This window comes from Pelophylax lessonae (assembly GCF_965119305.1).
Source record: "Pelophylax lessonae genome assembly, chromosome: 7".
NCBI lineage: Eukaryota > Metazoa > Chordata > Amphibia > Anura > Ranidae > Pelophylax > Pelophylax lessonae.
The window spans coordinates 161,573,906-161,586,759 of record NC_138774.1 but is presented as its reverse complement, the minus strand read 5'-3'; positions in this window follow the sequence as shown (position 1 = coordinate 161,586,759).

The following is a 12,854-nucleotide window of genomic DNA, read 5'->3' as shown; positions in this document are numbered from 1 at the left end:
CGGCAGCGGGGAAAACGATCCGGTCCCGAATCCTCACAGACAGGATGTCGAGTGAGGGCAAGCTTGCCCTCACTTGACTCTATGGTCTTGGAGGACCGGAGCTACGGAAAATGTTGTTGCCTAGCAACCGGTTTAAAGGTCCTTTTTTTTTTTTTTTTTCATTTTATATAATTATTATTATTTTTTTTTTTTCTATCTTTTAGTGTACTTGTGAGATCTGAGGACTTTTTGACCCCAGATCTCACAAAAAAGAGGTCCTGTCATGCCTATTTCTATTACGAGGAATATTTACATTTCTTTTAATAGAAATAAAAATGATCAATTTTTTTTTTTTTTTAAACGGTGTAAAAATAAAAAATAATAAATAAAATAAATAGTAAAAAAAAAAAAAAAAAATTAAAGCGCCCTGTCCCCGTTAGCTCGCACGCAGAAGCGAATGCATACAGAAACCCCGCCCACATATGTAAACGGTGTTCAAACCACACATGTGAGGTATCGCCGCGATCGTTAGAGCAAGGGAAATAATTTGAGCCCTAGACCTTCTCTGTAACTCAAAGATGGCAACCTGTAGAAATTTTTAAATTGTCGCCTATGGGGATTTTTAAGTACCAAAGTTTGTCACCATTCCGTGAGCGTGCGCAATTTTGAAACATGACATGTTGGGTATCTATTTACTCGGCGTAACATTATCTTTCACATTATGGAAAAAAATTGGGCTAACTTTACTGGTTTCTTATTTTTTAATTTAAAAAAGTGAATTTTTTCCAAAAAAATTGCGTTTGGAAGACCGCTACGCAAATACGGTGTGATAAAAAATATTGCAATAATCTCCATTTTATTCTCTAGGGTCTCTGCTAAAAAAAAATATATAATGTTTGGGGGTTCTAAGCAGTTTTCTAGCAAAACAACTGATTTTAGCTTGTAAACACCAAATGTCAAAAATAGGCCTAGGCAAGTGGCTAGGATGCATGATGATGCTCCTTGGATGTTAGGCCCCTCTATATGGCTAGGCTGTGAAAAAGTCTCACACATGTGGTATTGCCATACTCAGGAGGAGTGGCAGAATGTATTTTGGGGTGTCATTTTTGCTGTGTACATGCTATGTGTTAGGAATATCCTATAAATTGACAACTTTGTGTAAAAAAAAAAAGTTTTCATTTTTTTCCCACATTTTCCAAAAACCTGTGGAAAAAAATGATATGTTCAAACGACCCATAATGCCTAATAGAATATACGTTGGAGTGTTTGCTTTCCAAAATGGGGTCATTTTGTGGACTTTTCCATTGTATTGGTGCTCTAGGGCCTTGAAAAGTGTGATAGGTAGTAAGAAAGTTTTATGTGTATTTATGCTCCTAGAACGCCTGAATGTGCTTCTTGGACGTGGAGTCTCTTTTTGTGGCCAGGCTGTGTAAAAGTCTCACACATGTGGTATCGCCATACTCGGAAGGACTAGCAGAATGTATTTTTGGGTGTAATTTTTGCTGTGTACATGCTATGTGTTAGAAATAGCTTATAAATTGACAACTTTGTGGGAAAAAAAAGAAAAAAAAAATTTTTTCTTCATTTTCCCAAGAATTGTGGGAAAAAATTACAACTTCAAAAAACTCACCATGCCTCTTACTAAATACCTTGGACTGTCTACTTTACAAAAAGGGGTCATTTGGTCGGTATTTGTACTGTCCTGACATTTCAGGGCCTCAAGAAAGGAGATAGGCAGTCAGTACATCTGGTGTGATCAATTTTCAGTAATTGGTACCATAGCTTCTAGACTCAATAACTTTCACACAGACTAAATAATATACACTAATTTGGGTTAATTTTACCAGAGACATGTAGCAGTATACATTTTGGCCCAAATGTATGAAGAAAAATTTATTTTTTGCAAAATTTCATAATTGAAACTAAAAAAAGTGTTTTTTTTCAAAATTTTTGCTCTTTTTTTGCATATATCACGGAAAAAAAAAAACCCCAGTTGTGATCAAATACCACCAAAAGAAAGCTCTATTTGTGTGAAAAAAATTATAAAAATTTTGTTTGGTTACAGTGTAGCATGACTGAGCAATTGTCATTCAAAGTGTGAGAGTGCTGAAAGCTGAAAATTGGTCTGGGCAGGAAGGGTGTCTAACTGCTCTGTATGGAAGCGGTTAAAATAGGTAAAAATGGCATAGATACAACTGAATTTATTTCTTTAAGAATTGATTTCTGTACGTCATCCTATCCAGGTGCTTTATTCATTTCTTTTAAAAACATTTTCCAACTCTTTTTGAATTGTTTGTAACATTGAATAGTGAAATTGTTCATTCAGCTTTATATTTTTATTACTTTTTATGTTATTTGTTGCTTTAAAAACATCATGTATAAGTCACATTGGATTTGTTTTTAGTACCTTGTATTTGTGACAATTGAAATGTATTATGGAATCTGTCAACATAAAATAAATGTTAAACACTCCCTTTTATGCACTTTGCTCTTTGTTGAAAATATTTCCTCCCAGCCTATTTTTCTGCAAAGAGGCTCTCTTAAAATAAACATCTTTGTGTTTTCTGCAAGCGCACATTTTTAGGGCTTAGATTAGACAAAATCATGTTATGGTTAGGGTTGAGCGAACACCTAGATGTCCGTGTTCGACGGGTTCGGCCGAACTTTAAAAAAAAGTCCGGGTCCGTGTCCCGGACTTTTACCGAACTTTTCCCGGACACCGAACCCCATTGAAGTCAATGGGGACCCGAACTTTAAGGCACTAAAATGGCTCTAAAACACCAAAGGAAAGGGCTAGAGTGCTGCAAATGGCAGCAAAACGTAATTAAGAGCATGGCAAGTGCTCTGCAAACAAATGTGGATAGGGAAATAACTTAAAACAACAAAAAAAACAGAAAAATAAAACAATGTTCTTCTTCATCTCTGAAGGACGAGGCCCATATGGAGTAGGAGGGAGGTTAAGGTGGTGGTGGATGTGGCGGTGACATAGGCGTGCGCACAGGGTGTGCTGGGTGTGCCTGGGCACACCCTAATCACCTAGGGCACATAGCATTGCCAGTGAGGAGATGGGAAAGATCTCCCTGGGACCTGCTCTGCTCTATTTCTCCTTGCCTACAGGTACATGGCCCCGATACATTACTCTCCCTGCTGGCAAACACATGCATGTGTATTTCAACTTTGGGGTGCACACCTTAATGCAATAGGCTGCGCACACCTATGGGCGGTGTAGGTGGAAGCGGCGGTGGAGGAGGACCAGGGCCGGATTAACAGCATCATGGGCTTGGTGCTGAGGATTTTGAAGGGCCTTAGGGCCGTGCCTTGCCATGCACCCAGAGGAGGAAGGGTGCAGCCATGCATGCCTAATTCAACATGGGATGCTGTCTCTGAAGCCCATAAACACATCCATGCATCGCCAACTGTCCCTCCTTGTCCGGCCTTCACGCTGTGTGGGGAGGTTCTGAGGGTGCTGCCTGGGGAAGCGAGCATAGAAGCCAGACTTCTGTGTTTACAAGTGACAGAAGAGCGGTAACAGTGAATATGGCCAACCCGGGGCCTATATAAAAGGTAGGGGCCTGGAGCTGCAGCTCCAATAGCCCCTACATTAATCTGGCCCTGAGGAGGAGGACGAGGTAGCCAACACTGCTTCTTTTCACAAATTTTAAATGAGGGTACACCCCAAAAGAGTGAGAAAGAGCAAAAATGGAACAATGGGTGGGTAAGGTCGGTATCCATTGCTATTCTGCATAAGGTACGGAAAAGTCCCGTGGGATCCATGCCTGGTTCATTTTAATGAACGTGAGCTTGTCCACATTGTCTCTGGACAGGCGGCTGCGCTTGTCTGTTATAACGCCCCCAGCCGTGCTAAATACCCGTTCAGATAATACACTGGCTGCAGGGCACGCCAGCACCTCCAAGGCGTAAAGGGCAAGCTCAGGCCATGTGCCCAATTTGGAGACCCAGAAGTTGAAGGGGGCAGACCCGTCATTCACTACATGTAGGCGTGTGCACACATACTGCTCCACCATGTTGGTAAAATGCTGCCTCCTGCTAAGACGTTCCATCTGAGCTGCTGGTGCTGCTGTTTGTTGTGGCGTGCTGACAAAGCTTTTCCACATTTCGGCCATGCTAACCCTGCCTTCTGAGGTGCTGGCGGTGCCCTGGTTGCGTTGGCGACCTCCTCCTCCTCCTCCTCTGCCTTGTGCTTCCACTGTGGCCCCGCTGTCAGATGGGAATGCCAGCAGCATGGCGTCTACCAAGCGTGCGCTTGTACTCGCGCATCTTGCGATCGCGCTCCAGTGAGTGAATTAAGGACGGTACGTTGTCCTTGTAACGGGGATCCAGCAGCGTGGCCACCCAGTAATCAGCACAAGTTAGAATGTGGGCAACTCGGCGGTCGTTGTGGAGACACTGCAGCATGTAATCGCTCATGTGTGCCAGGCTGCCCAGAGGCAACGAAAGGCTGTCCTCTGTGGGAGGTGTATGGTCCGTGTCCTCTGTATCCCCCCAGCCACGCACCAGTGATGGCCATGAGCTGGCCTGGGTGCCACCCTGCTGTGAACATGGTTCCATCTCCTCCTCCAGCTCCTCCTCCTCCTCATCCTCCTCATCCTCCAGAACTGTGCCCCTGCTGGACAATTGCGTCCCTGGCGTTTGCGTGTGCAGGAACCCACCCTCGGAGCCCCTTGCGAATGACTGCCCTGAAAGCCTTGGAAATGTTACCTCTTCATCCTCCTCCTCCTCCTCATCCTGTGCCACATCCTCTTCCATCATCGCCCGAATTGTTTTTTCAAGGAGGCATAGAAGTGGGATAGTTAAGCTGAGAACGGCGTCATTGCCACTGGCCATGTTGGTGGAGTACTCAAAACAGCGCAACAAGGCACACAGGTCTCGCATGGAGGCCCAGTTATTGGTGGTGAAGTGGTGCTGTTCCGCAGAGCGACTCACGCGTGCGTGCTGCAGCTGAAACTCCACTATGGCCTGCTGCTGCTCGCACAGTCTTTCCAGCATGTGCAAGGTGGAGTTCCACCTTGTGGGCACGTCACATATGAGGCGGTGAGCGGGAAGGCCGAAGTTACGCTGCAGCGCTGCCAGGCGAGCAGCAGCAGGGTGAGAACGCCGAAAGTGCGCACAACGGCCCGCACTTTCTGCAGCAGCTCTGACATATCGGGGTAGTTTTTAAGGAACCTCTGCACCACCAAATTCAGCACATGCGCCAGGCAAGGGATGTGCGTCAAACCGGCTAGGCCCAGAGCTGCTATGAGATTTCGCCCGTTATCGCACACCACCAGGCCGGGCTTGAGGCTCGCTGGCAGCAACCACTCATTTGTCTGCTGTTCCATGCTCCTCCACAACTCCTGCGCGGTGTGTGGTTTGTCCCCCAAACAGGCAAGTTGTAAAACTGCCTGCTGTCGTTTACCCCTGGCCGTGCTGAAGTTGGTGGTGAAGGTGTTACGCTGTCCGGATGAGGAGGCGGGTAGAGGATGAGGAAGCGGAGTAGGAGGAGTTAGGAACAGGAGGCAAACTGAAGCGCCCTGCAATCCTCGGTGGTGGAAGGACATGCGCCAAATTGCTATCCGCCTCAGGCCCATCCGCCACTGCATTTACCCAGTGTGCCGTTAGGGAGATATAACGCCCCTGACCGTGCTTACTGGTCCACGTATCCGTAGTTAGGTGGACCTTGGCACAGATGGCGTTGCGCAGTGCACACCTGATTTTTTCCCCCACTTGGTTGTGCAGGGAAGGGATGGCTTGCCTGGAAAAGTAGTGGCGGCTGGGCACGACGTACTGTGGGACAGCCACCGACATAAGGTTTTTAAAACTGTGCGTCTCCACCAGACGGAATGACAGCATTTCAAAGGCCAATATTTTTGAAATGCTGGCATTCAGGGCCAGGGATCGCGGGTGGGTAGGGGGTACTTCCTCTTCCTCTCAAGTGTTTGGGAGATGGAAAGCTGAACGCTTCCACGGGACATTGTGGAGATGGTTGTTGGTGACCCAGGTGGTGGTGTTGCTGACAGATCGTCTGTTTGCGGGGTGGCAGGTGCCGGTATCACTACAGATGTGGCTGGAGCGGCCGAGACTGCAGCAGAAGAGGAAGCAGGATGAGCCAGAGACGTTTCTTGGTTTTGAAGGTGTGTACTCCACTGCAGCTCGTGCTTTGCACTTAGATGCCTGATCATGCAGGTTGTGCTCAGGTTGAGAAGGTTCATGCCTCGCTTCAAGCTCTGATTGCACAGGGTGCAAACCACTCGTGTCCTGTCATCAGCACATTTTCTAAAGAACTTCCACGCTAGAGAACTCCTTTGAGCTGACTTTGGTGCGCTCGTTCCCTTGCTGCGTTGGGCAGTAGCGGGCGTAGTGTCTAGGGCACGGCCGCTCCGCTTCTGCACCCTGCTCCCTCTTCTGCTGTGCTGGTGGCTCTGTGCGACCACCGCCTCTTCCTCCAAACTACTCAGTTCACCTGCATGACGTTCATTCCATGTGGGGTCGAGGACCTCATCGTCCTCCACATCATCTTCCACCCAGTCTTCACCCCTGCCCTCCTTGTCGGTCTCCACAATGCTGAACGCCGCAGCAGTTGGCACCTGCGTTTCGTCATCATCGGAGACGTGCTGCGATGATCCTTGCATGTACTCATCTTGAGAAATAAGTGGTTGGGCATCGCTGCACTCAATCTCTTCCACTTCTGGGGCAGGGCTAGGTGGATGGCCCTGGGAAACCCTGCTGACAGAGTCCTCAAAAAGAATAAGAGACTGCTGTATGGCTTGGGGCTCAGACTGCTGGCCTGATTTGCAAGGGGGTGAGGTGAAAGACGGTTGGACATTGGCTGCAGGTGCCAACTCTGACCTTTCTGCAGTAGACTGGGTGGGAGACAATGTGAAGGAACTGGAGGCACTGTCAGCAGCAAACCAATCTACTATCGCCTCAACTTGTTCTGGCCTCATCACTTCTAGGGGCGTTTGATGCCCTACCAAATACTGATGCAGGTTCTGTCGCCTACTCACACTTGAGGAAGGTGTTTCACTTGTGCGTGTAGCTGGCACAGATCGACCATGTCCTCTCCTTGCAACAGGAGCTCTACCAGCAGCACCACGACCCAGGCCACGGCCCTTATTTGACGGTCTCCTCATATTTCTGTAATTTAAGATCTTGCCCTAGAAAGGTTTTTATTGAATAGCGGAATAGAAAATATGATCCAAAAAAAGTGTATGTATATCACACGTACACAACCACACTAGGCCCCAATTACTATTGTTTGTACCCCTAAAAGGCTAGATGAGGAGTAGGGGGAGTATGGAACAGGCAGCACCCTCAAACCTTCAGAAGTATGAGATGAACCCCAACAACTTGGAAAGGTGGATCTCTCTCACACGTACCGACACAGACTATCCCGCAATTCAATTGATCCTCAAAGGTTTTTATTGAATAGCGGAATAGGAAATATGATCAAAAAAAGTGTATGTATCTCGCACGTACACAACCACACTAGGCCCCAATTACTATTGTTTGTACCCCTAAAAGGCTAGATGAGGAGTAGGGGGGGTATGGAACAGGCAGCACCCTCAAACCTTCAGAAGTATGAGATGAACCCCAACAACTTGGAAAGGTGGATCTCTCTCACACGTACCGACACAGACTATCCCGCAATTCAATTGATCCTCAAAGGTTTTTATTGAATAGCGGAATAGGAAATATGATCAAAAAAAGTGTATGTATCTCGCACGTACACAACCACACTAGGCCCCAATTACTATTGTTTGTACCCCTAAAAGGCTAGATGAGGAGTAGGGGGGGTATGGAACAGGCAGCACCCTCAAACCTTCAGAAGTATGAGATGAACCCCAACAACTTGGAAAGGTGGATCTCTCTCACACGTACCGACACAGACTATCCCGCAATTCAATTGATCCTCAAAGGTTTTTATTGAATAGCGGAATAGGAAATATGATCAAAAAAAGTGTATGTATCTCGCACGTACACAACCACACTAGGCCCCAATTACTATTGTTTGTACCCCTAAAAGGCTAGATGAGGAGTAGGGGGGGTATGGAACAGGCAGCACCCTCAAACCTTCAGAAGTATGAGATGAACCCCAACAACTTGGAAAGGTGGATCTCTCTCACACGTACCAACACAGACTATCCCCCAATTTAACTGATCCCCAAAGGTTTTTGATTAAATAGCGGAATAGAAAATATGATCCCAAAAAAGTGTATGTATATCACACGTACACAACCACACTAGGCCCCAATTACTATTGTTTGTACCCCTAAAAGGCTAGGAGTAGGGGGAGTATGGAACAGGCAGCACCCTCAAACCTTCAGAAGTATGAGATGAACCCCAACAACTTGGAAAGGTGGATCTCTCTCACACGTACCAACACAGACTATCCCCCAATTTAACTGATCCCCAAAGGTTTTTGATTAAATAGCGGAATAGAAAATATGATCCCAAAAAAGTGTATGTATATCACACGTACACAACCACACTAGGCCCCAATTACTATTGTTTGTACCCCTAAAAGGCTAGGAGTAGGGGGAGTATGGAACAGGCAGCACCCTCAAACCTTCAGAAGTATGAGATGAACCTCAACAACTTGGAAAGGTGGATCTCTCTCACACGTACCAACACAGACTATCCCCCAATTTAACTGATCCCCAAAGGTTTTTGATTAAATAGCGGAATAGAAAATATGATCCCAAAAAAGTGTATGTATATCACACGTACACAACCACACTAGGCCCCAATTACTATTGTTTGTACCCCTAAAAGGCTAGGAGTAGGGGGAGTATGGAACAGGCAGCACCCTCAAACCTTCAGAAGTATGAGATGAACCCCAACAACTTGGAAAGGTGGATCTCTCTCACACGTACCAACACAGACTATCCCCCAATTTAACTGATCCCCAAAGGTTTTTGATTAAATAGCGGAATAGAAAATATGATCCAAAAAAAGTGTATGTATATCACACGTACACAACCACACTGGGCCCCAATTACTATTGTTTGTACCCCTAAAAGGCTAGATGAGGAGTAGGGGGAGTATGGAACAGGCAGCACCCTCAAACCTTCAGAAGTATGAGATGAACCCCAACAACTTGGAAAGGTGGATCTCTCTCACACGTACCAACACAGACTATCCCCCAATTTAACTGATCCCCAAAGGTTTTTGATTAAATAGCGGAATAGAAAATATGATCCAAAAAAAGTGTATGTATATCACACGTACACAACCACACTAGGCCCCAATTACTATTGTTTGTACCCCTAAAAGGCTAGGAGTAGGGGGAGTATGGAACAGGCAGCACCCTCAAACCTTCAGAAGTATGAGATGAACCCCAACAACTTGGAAAGGTGGATCTCTCTCACACGTACCAACACAGACTATCCCCCAATTTAACTGATCCCCAAAGGTTTTTGATTAAATAGCGGAATAGAAAATATGATCCAAAAAAAGTGTATGTATATCACACGTACACAACCACACTGGGCCCCAATTACTATTGTTTGTACCCCTAAAAGGCTAGATGAGGAGTAGGGGGAGTATGGAACAGGCAGCACCCTCAAACCTTCAGAAGTATGAGATGAACCCCAACAACTTGGAAAGGTGGATCTCTCTCACACGTACCAACACAGACTATCCCCCAATTTAACTGATCCCCAAAGGTTTTTGATTAAATAGCGGAATAGAAAATATGATCCCAAAAAAGTGTATGTATATCACACGTACACAACCACACTAGGCCCCAATTACTATTGTTTGTACCCCTAAAAGGCTAGGAGTAGGGGGAGTATGGAACAGGCAGCACCCTCAAACCTTCAGAAGTATGAGATGAACCTCAACAACTTGGAAAGGTGGATCTCTCTCACACGTACCAACACAGACTATCCCCCAATTTAACTGATCCCCAAAGGTTTTTGATTAAATAGCGGAATAGAAAATATGATCCCAAAAAAGTGTATGTATATCACACGTACACAACCACACTAGGCCCCAATTACTATTGTTTGTACCCCTAAAAGGCTAGGAGTAGGGGGGGTATGGAACAGGCAGCACCCTCAAACCTTCAGAAGTATGAGATGAACCCCAACAACTTGGAAAGGTGGATCTCTCTCACACGTACCAACACAGACTATCCCCCAATTTAACTGATCCCCAAAGGTTTTTGATTAAATAGCGGAATAGAAAATATGATCCAAAAAAAGTGTATGTATATCACACGTACACAACCACACTAGGCCCCAATTACTATTGTTTGTACCCCTAAAAGGCTAGGAGTAGGGGGAGTATGGAACAGGCAGCACCCTCAAACCTTCAGAAGTATGAGATGAACCCCAACAACTTGGAAAGGTGGATCTCTCTCACACGTACCAACACAGACTATCCCCCAATTTAACTGATCCCCAAAGGTTTTTGATTAAATAGCGGAATAGAAAATATGATCCCAAAAAAGTGTATGTATATCACACGTACACAACCACACTAGGCCCCAATTACTATTGTTTGTACCCCTAAAAGGCTAGGAGTAGGGGGAGTATGGAACAGGCAGCACCCTCAAACCTTCAGAAGTATGAGATGAACCCCAACAACTTGGAAAGGTGGATCTCTCTCACACGTACCAACACAGACTATCCCCCAATTTAACTGATCCCCAAAGGTTTTTGATTAAATAGCGGAATAGAAAATATGATCCCAAAAAAGTGTATGTATATCACACGTACACAACCACACTAGGCCCCAATTACTATTGTTTGTACCCCTAAAAGGCTAGGAGTAGGGGGAGTATGGAACAGGCAGCACCCTCAAACCTTCAGAAGTATGAGATGAACCTCAACAACTTGGAAAGGTGGATCTCTCTCACACGTACCAACACAGACTATCCCCCAATTTAACTGATCCCCAAAGGTTTTTGATTAAATAGCGGAATAGAAAATATGATCCCAAAAAAGTGTATGTATATCACACGTACACAACCACACTAGGCCCCAATTACTATTGTTTGTACCCCTAAAAGGCTAGGAGTAGGGGGAGTATGGAACAGGCAGCACCCTCAAACCTTCAGAAGTATGAGATGAACCCCAACAACTTGGAAAGGTGGATCTCTCTCACACGTACCAACACAGACTATCCCCCAATTTAACTGATCCCCAAAGGTTTTTGATTAAATAGCGGAATAGAAAATATGATCCCAAAAAAGTGTATGTATATCACACGTACACAACCACACTAGGCCCCAATTACTATTGTTTGTACCCCTAAAAGGCTAGGAGTAGGGGGAGTATGGAACAGGCAGCACCCTCAAACCTTCAGAAGTATGAGATGAACCTCAACAACTTGGAAAGGTGGATCTCTCTCACACGTACCAACACAGACTATCCCCCAATTTAACTGATCCCCAAAGGTTTTTGATTAAATAGCGGAATAGAAAATATGATCCCAAAAAAGTGTATGTATATCACACGTACACAACCACACTAGGCCCCAATTACTATTGTTTGTACCCCTAAAAGGCTAGGAGTAGGGGGAGTATGGAACAGGCAGCACCCTCAAACCTTCAGAAGTATGAGATGAACCCCAACAACTTGGAAAGGTGGATCTCTCTCACACGTACCAACACAGACTATCCCCCAATTTAACTGATCCCCAAAGGTTTTTGATTAAATAGCGGAATAGAAAATATGATCCCAAAAAAGTGTATGTATATCACACGTACACAACCACACTATGCCCCAATTACTATTGTTTGTACCCCTAAAAGGCTAGGAGTAGGGGGAGTATGGAACAGGCAGCACCCTCAAACCTTCAGAAGTATGAGATGAACCCCAACAACTTGGAAAGGTGGATCTCTCTCACACGTACCAACACAGACTATCCCCCAATTTAACTGATCCCCAAAGGTTTTTGATTAAATAGCGGAATAGAAAATATGATCCCAAAAAAGTGTATGTATATCACACGTACACAACCACACTAGGCCCCAATTACTATTGTTTGTACCCCTAAAAGGCTAGATGAGGAGTAGGGGGAGTATGGAACAGGCAGCACCCTCAAACCTTCAGTATGAGATTGTGTTCACTGTACCCCACAAAGATTGAGTTCACTGCACCCCACAATGATTGTGTTCACTGCACCCCACAAAGATTGTGTTCACTGCACCTCACAAAGATTGTGTTCACTGTACCCCCCAAAGATTGTGTTCACTGCACCCCACAAAGATTCTGTTCACTGTACCCCACAAAGATTGTGTTCACTGCACCCCAAAAAGATTGTGTTCACTGCACCCCAAAAAGGATGTTGTTCACTGCACCCCAAAAAGGATGTTGTTCACTCCACCCCAAAAAGATTGTGTTCACTGCACCCCACAAAGATTGTGTTCACTGCACCCCAAAAAGATTGTGTTCACTGCACCCCAAAAATGATTTTGTTCACTGCACCCCAAAAAGGATTTTGTTCACTGCACCCCAAAAAGGATGTTGTTCACTCCACCCCAAAAAGATTGTGTTCACTGCACCCCAAAAAGATTGTGTTCACTGCACCCCACAAAGGATTTTGTTCACTGCACCCCAAAAAGATTGTGTTCACTGCACCCCAAAAAGGATGTTGTTCACTGCACCCCAAAAAGGATTTTGTTCACTGCACCCCAAAAAGATTGTGTTCACTGCACCCCACAAAGGATTTTGTTCACTGCACCCCACAAAGATTGTGTTCACTGCACACCAAAAAGGATTGTGTTCACTGCACCCCAAAAAGATTTTGTTCACTGCACCCCAAAAAGATTGTGTTCACTGCAGCCCAAAAAGATTGTGTTCACTGCAGCCCAAAAAGATTGTGTTCACTGCAGCCCAAAAAGATTGTGTTCACTGCAGCCCAAAAAG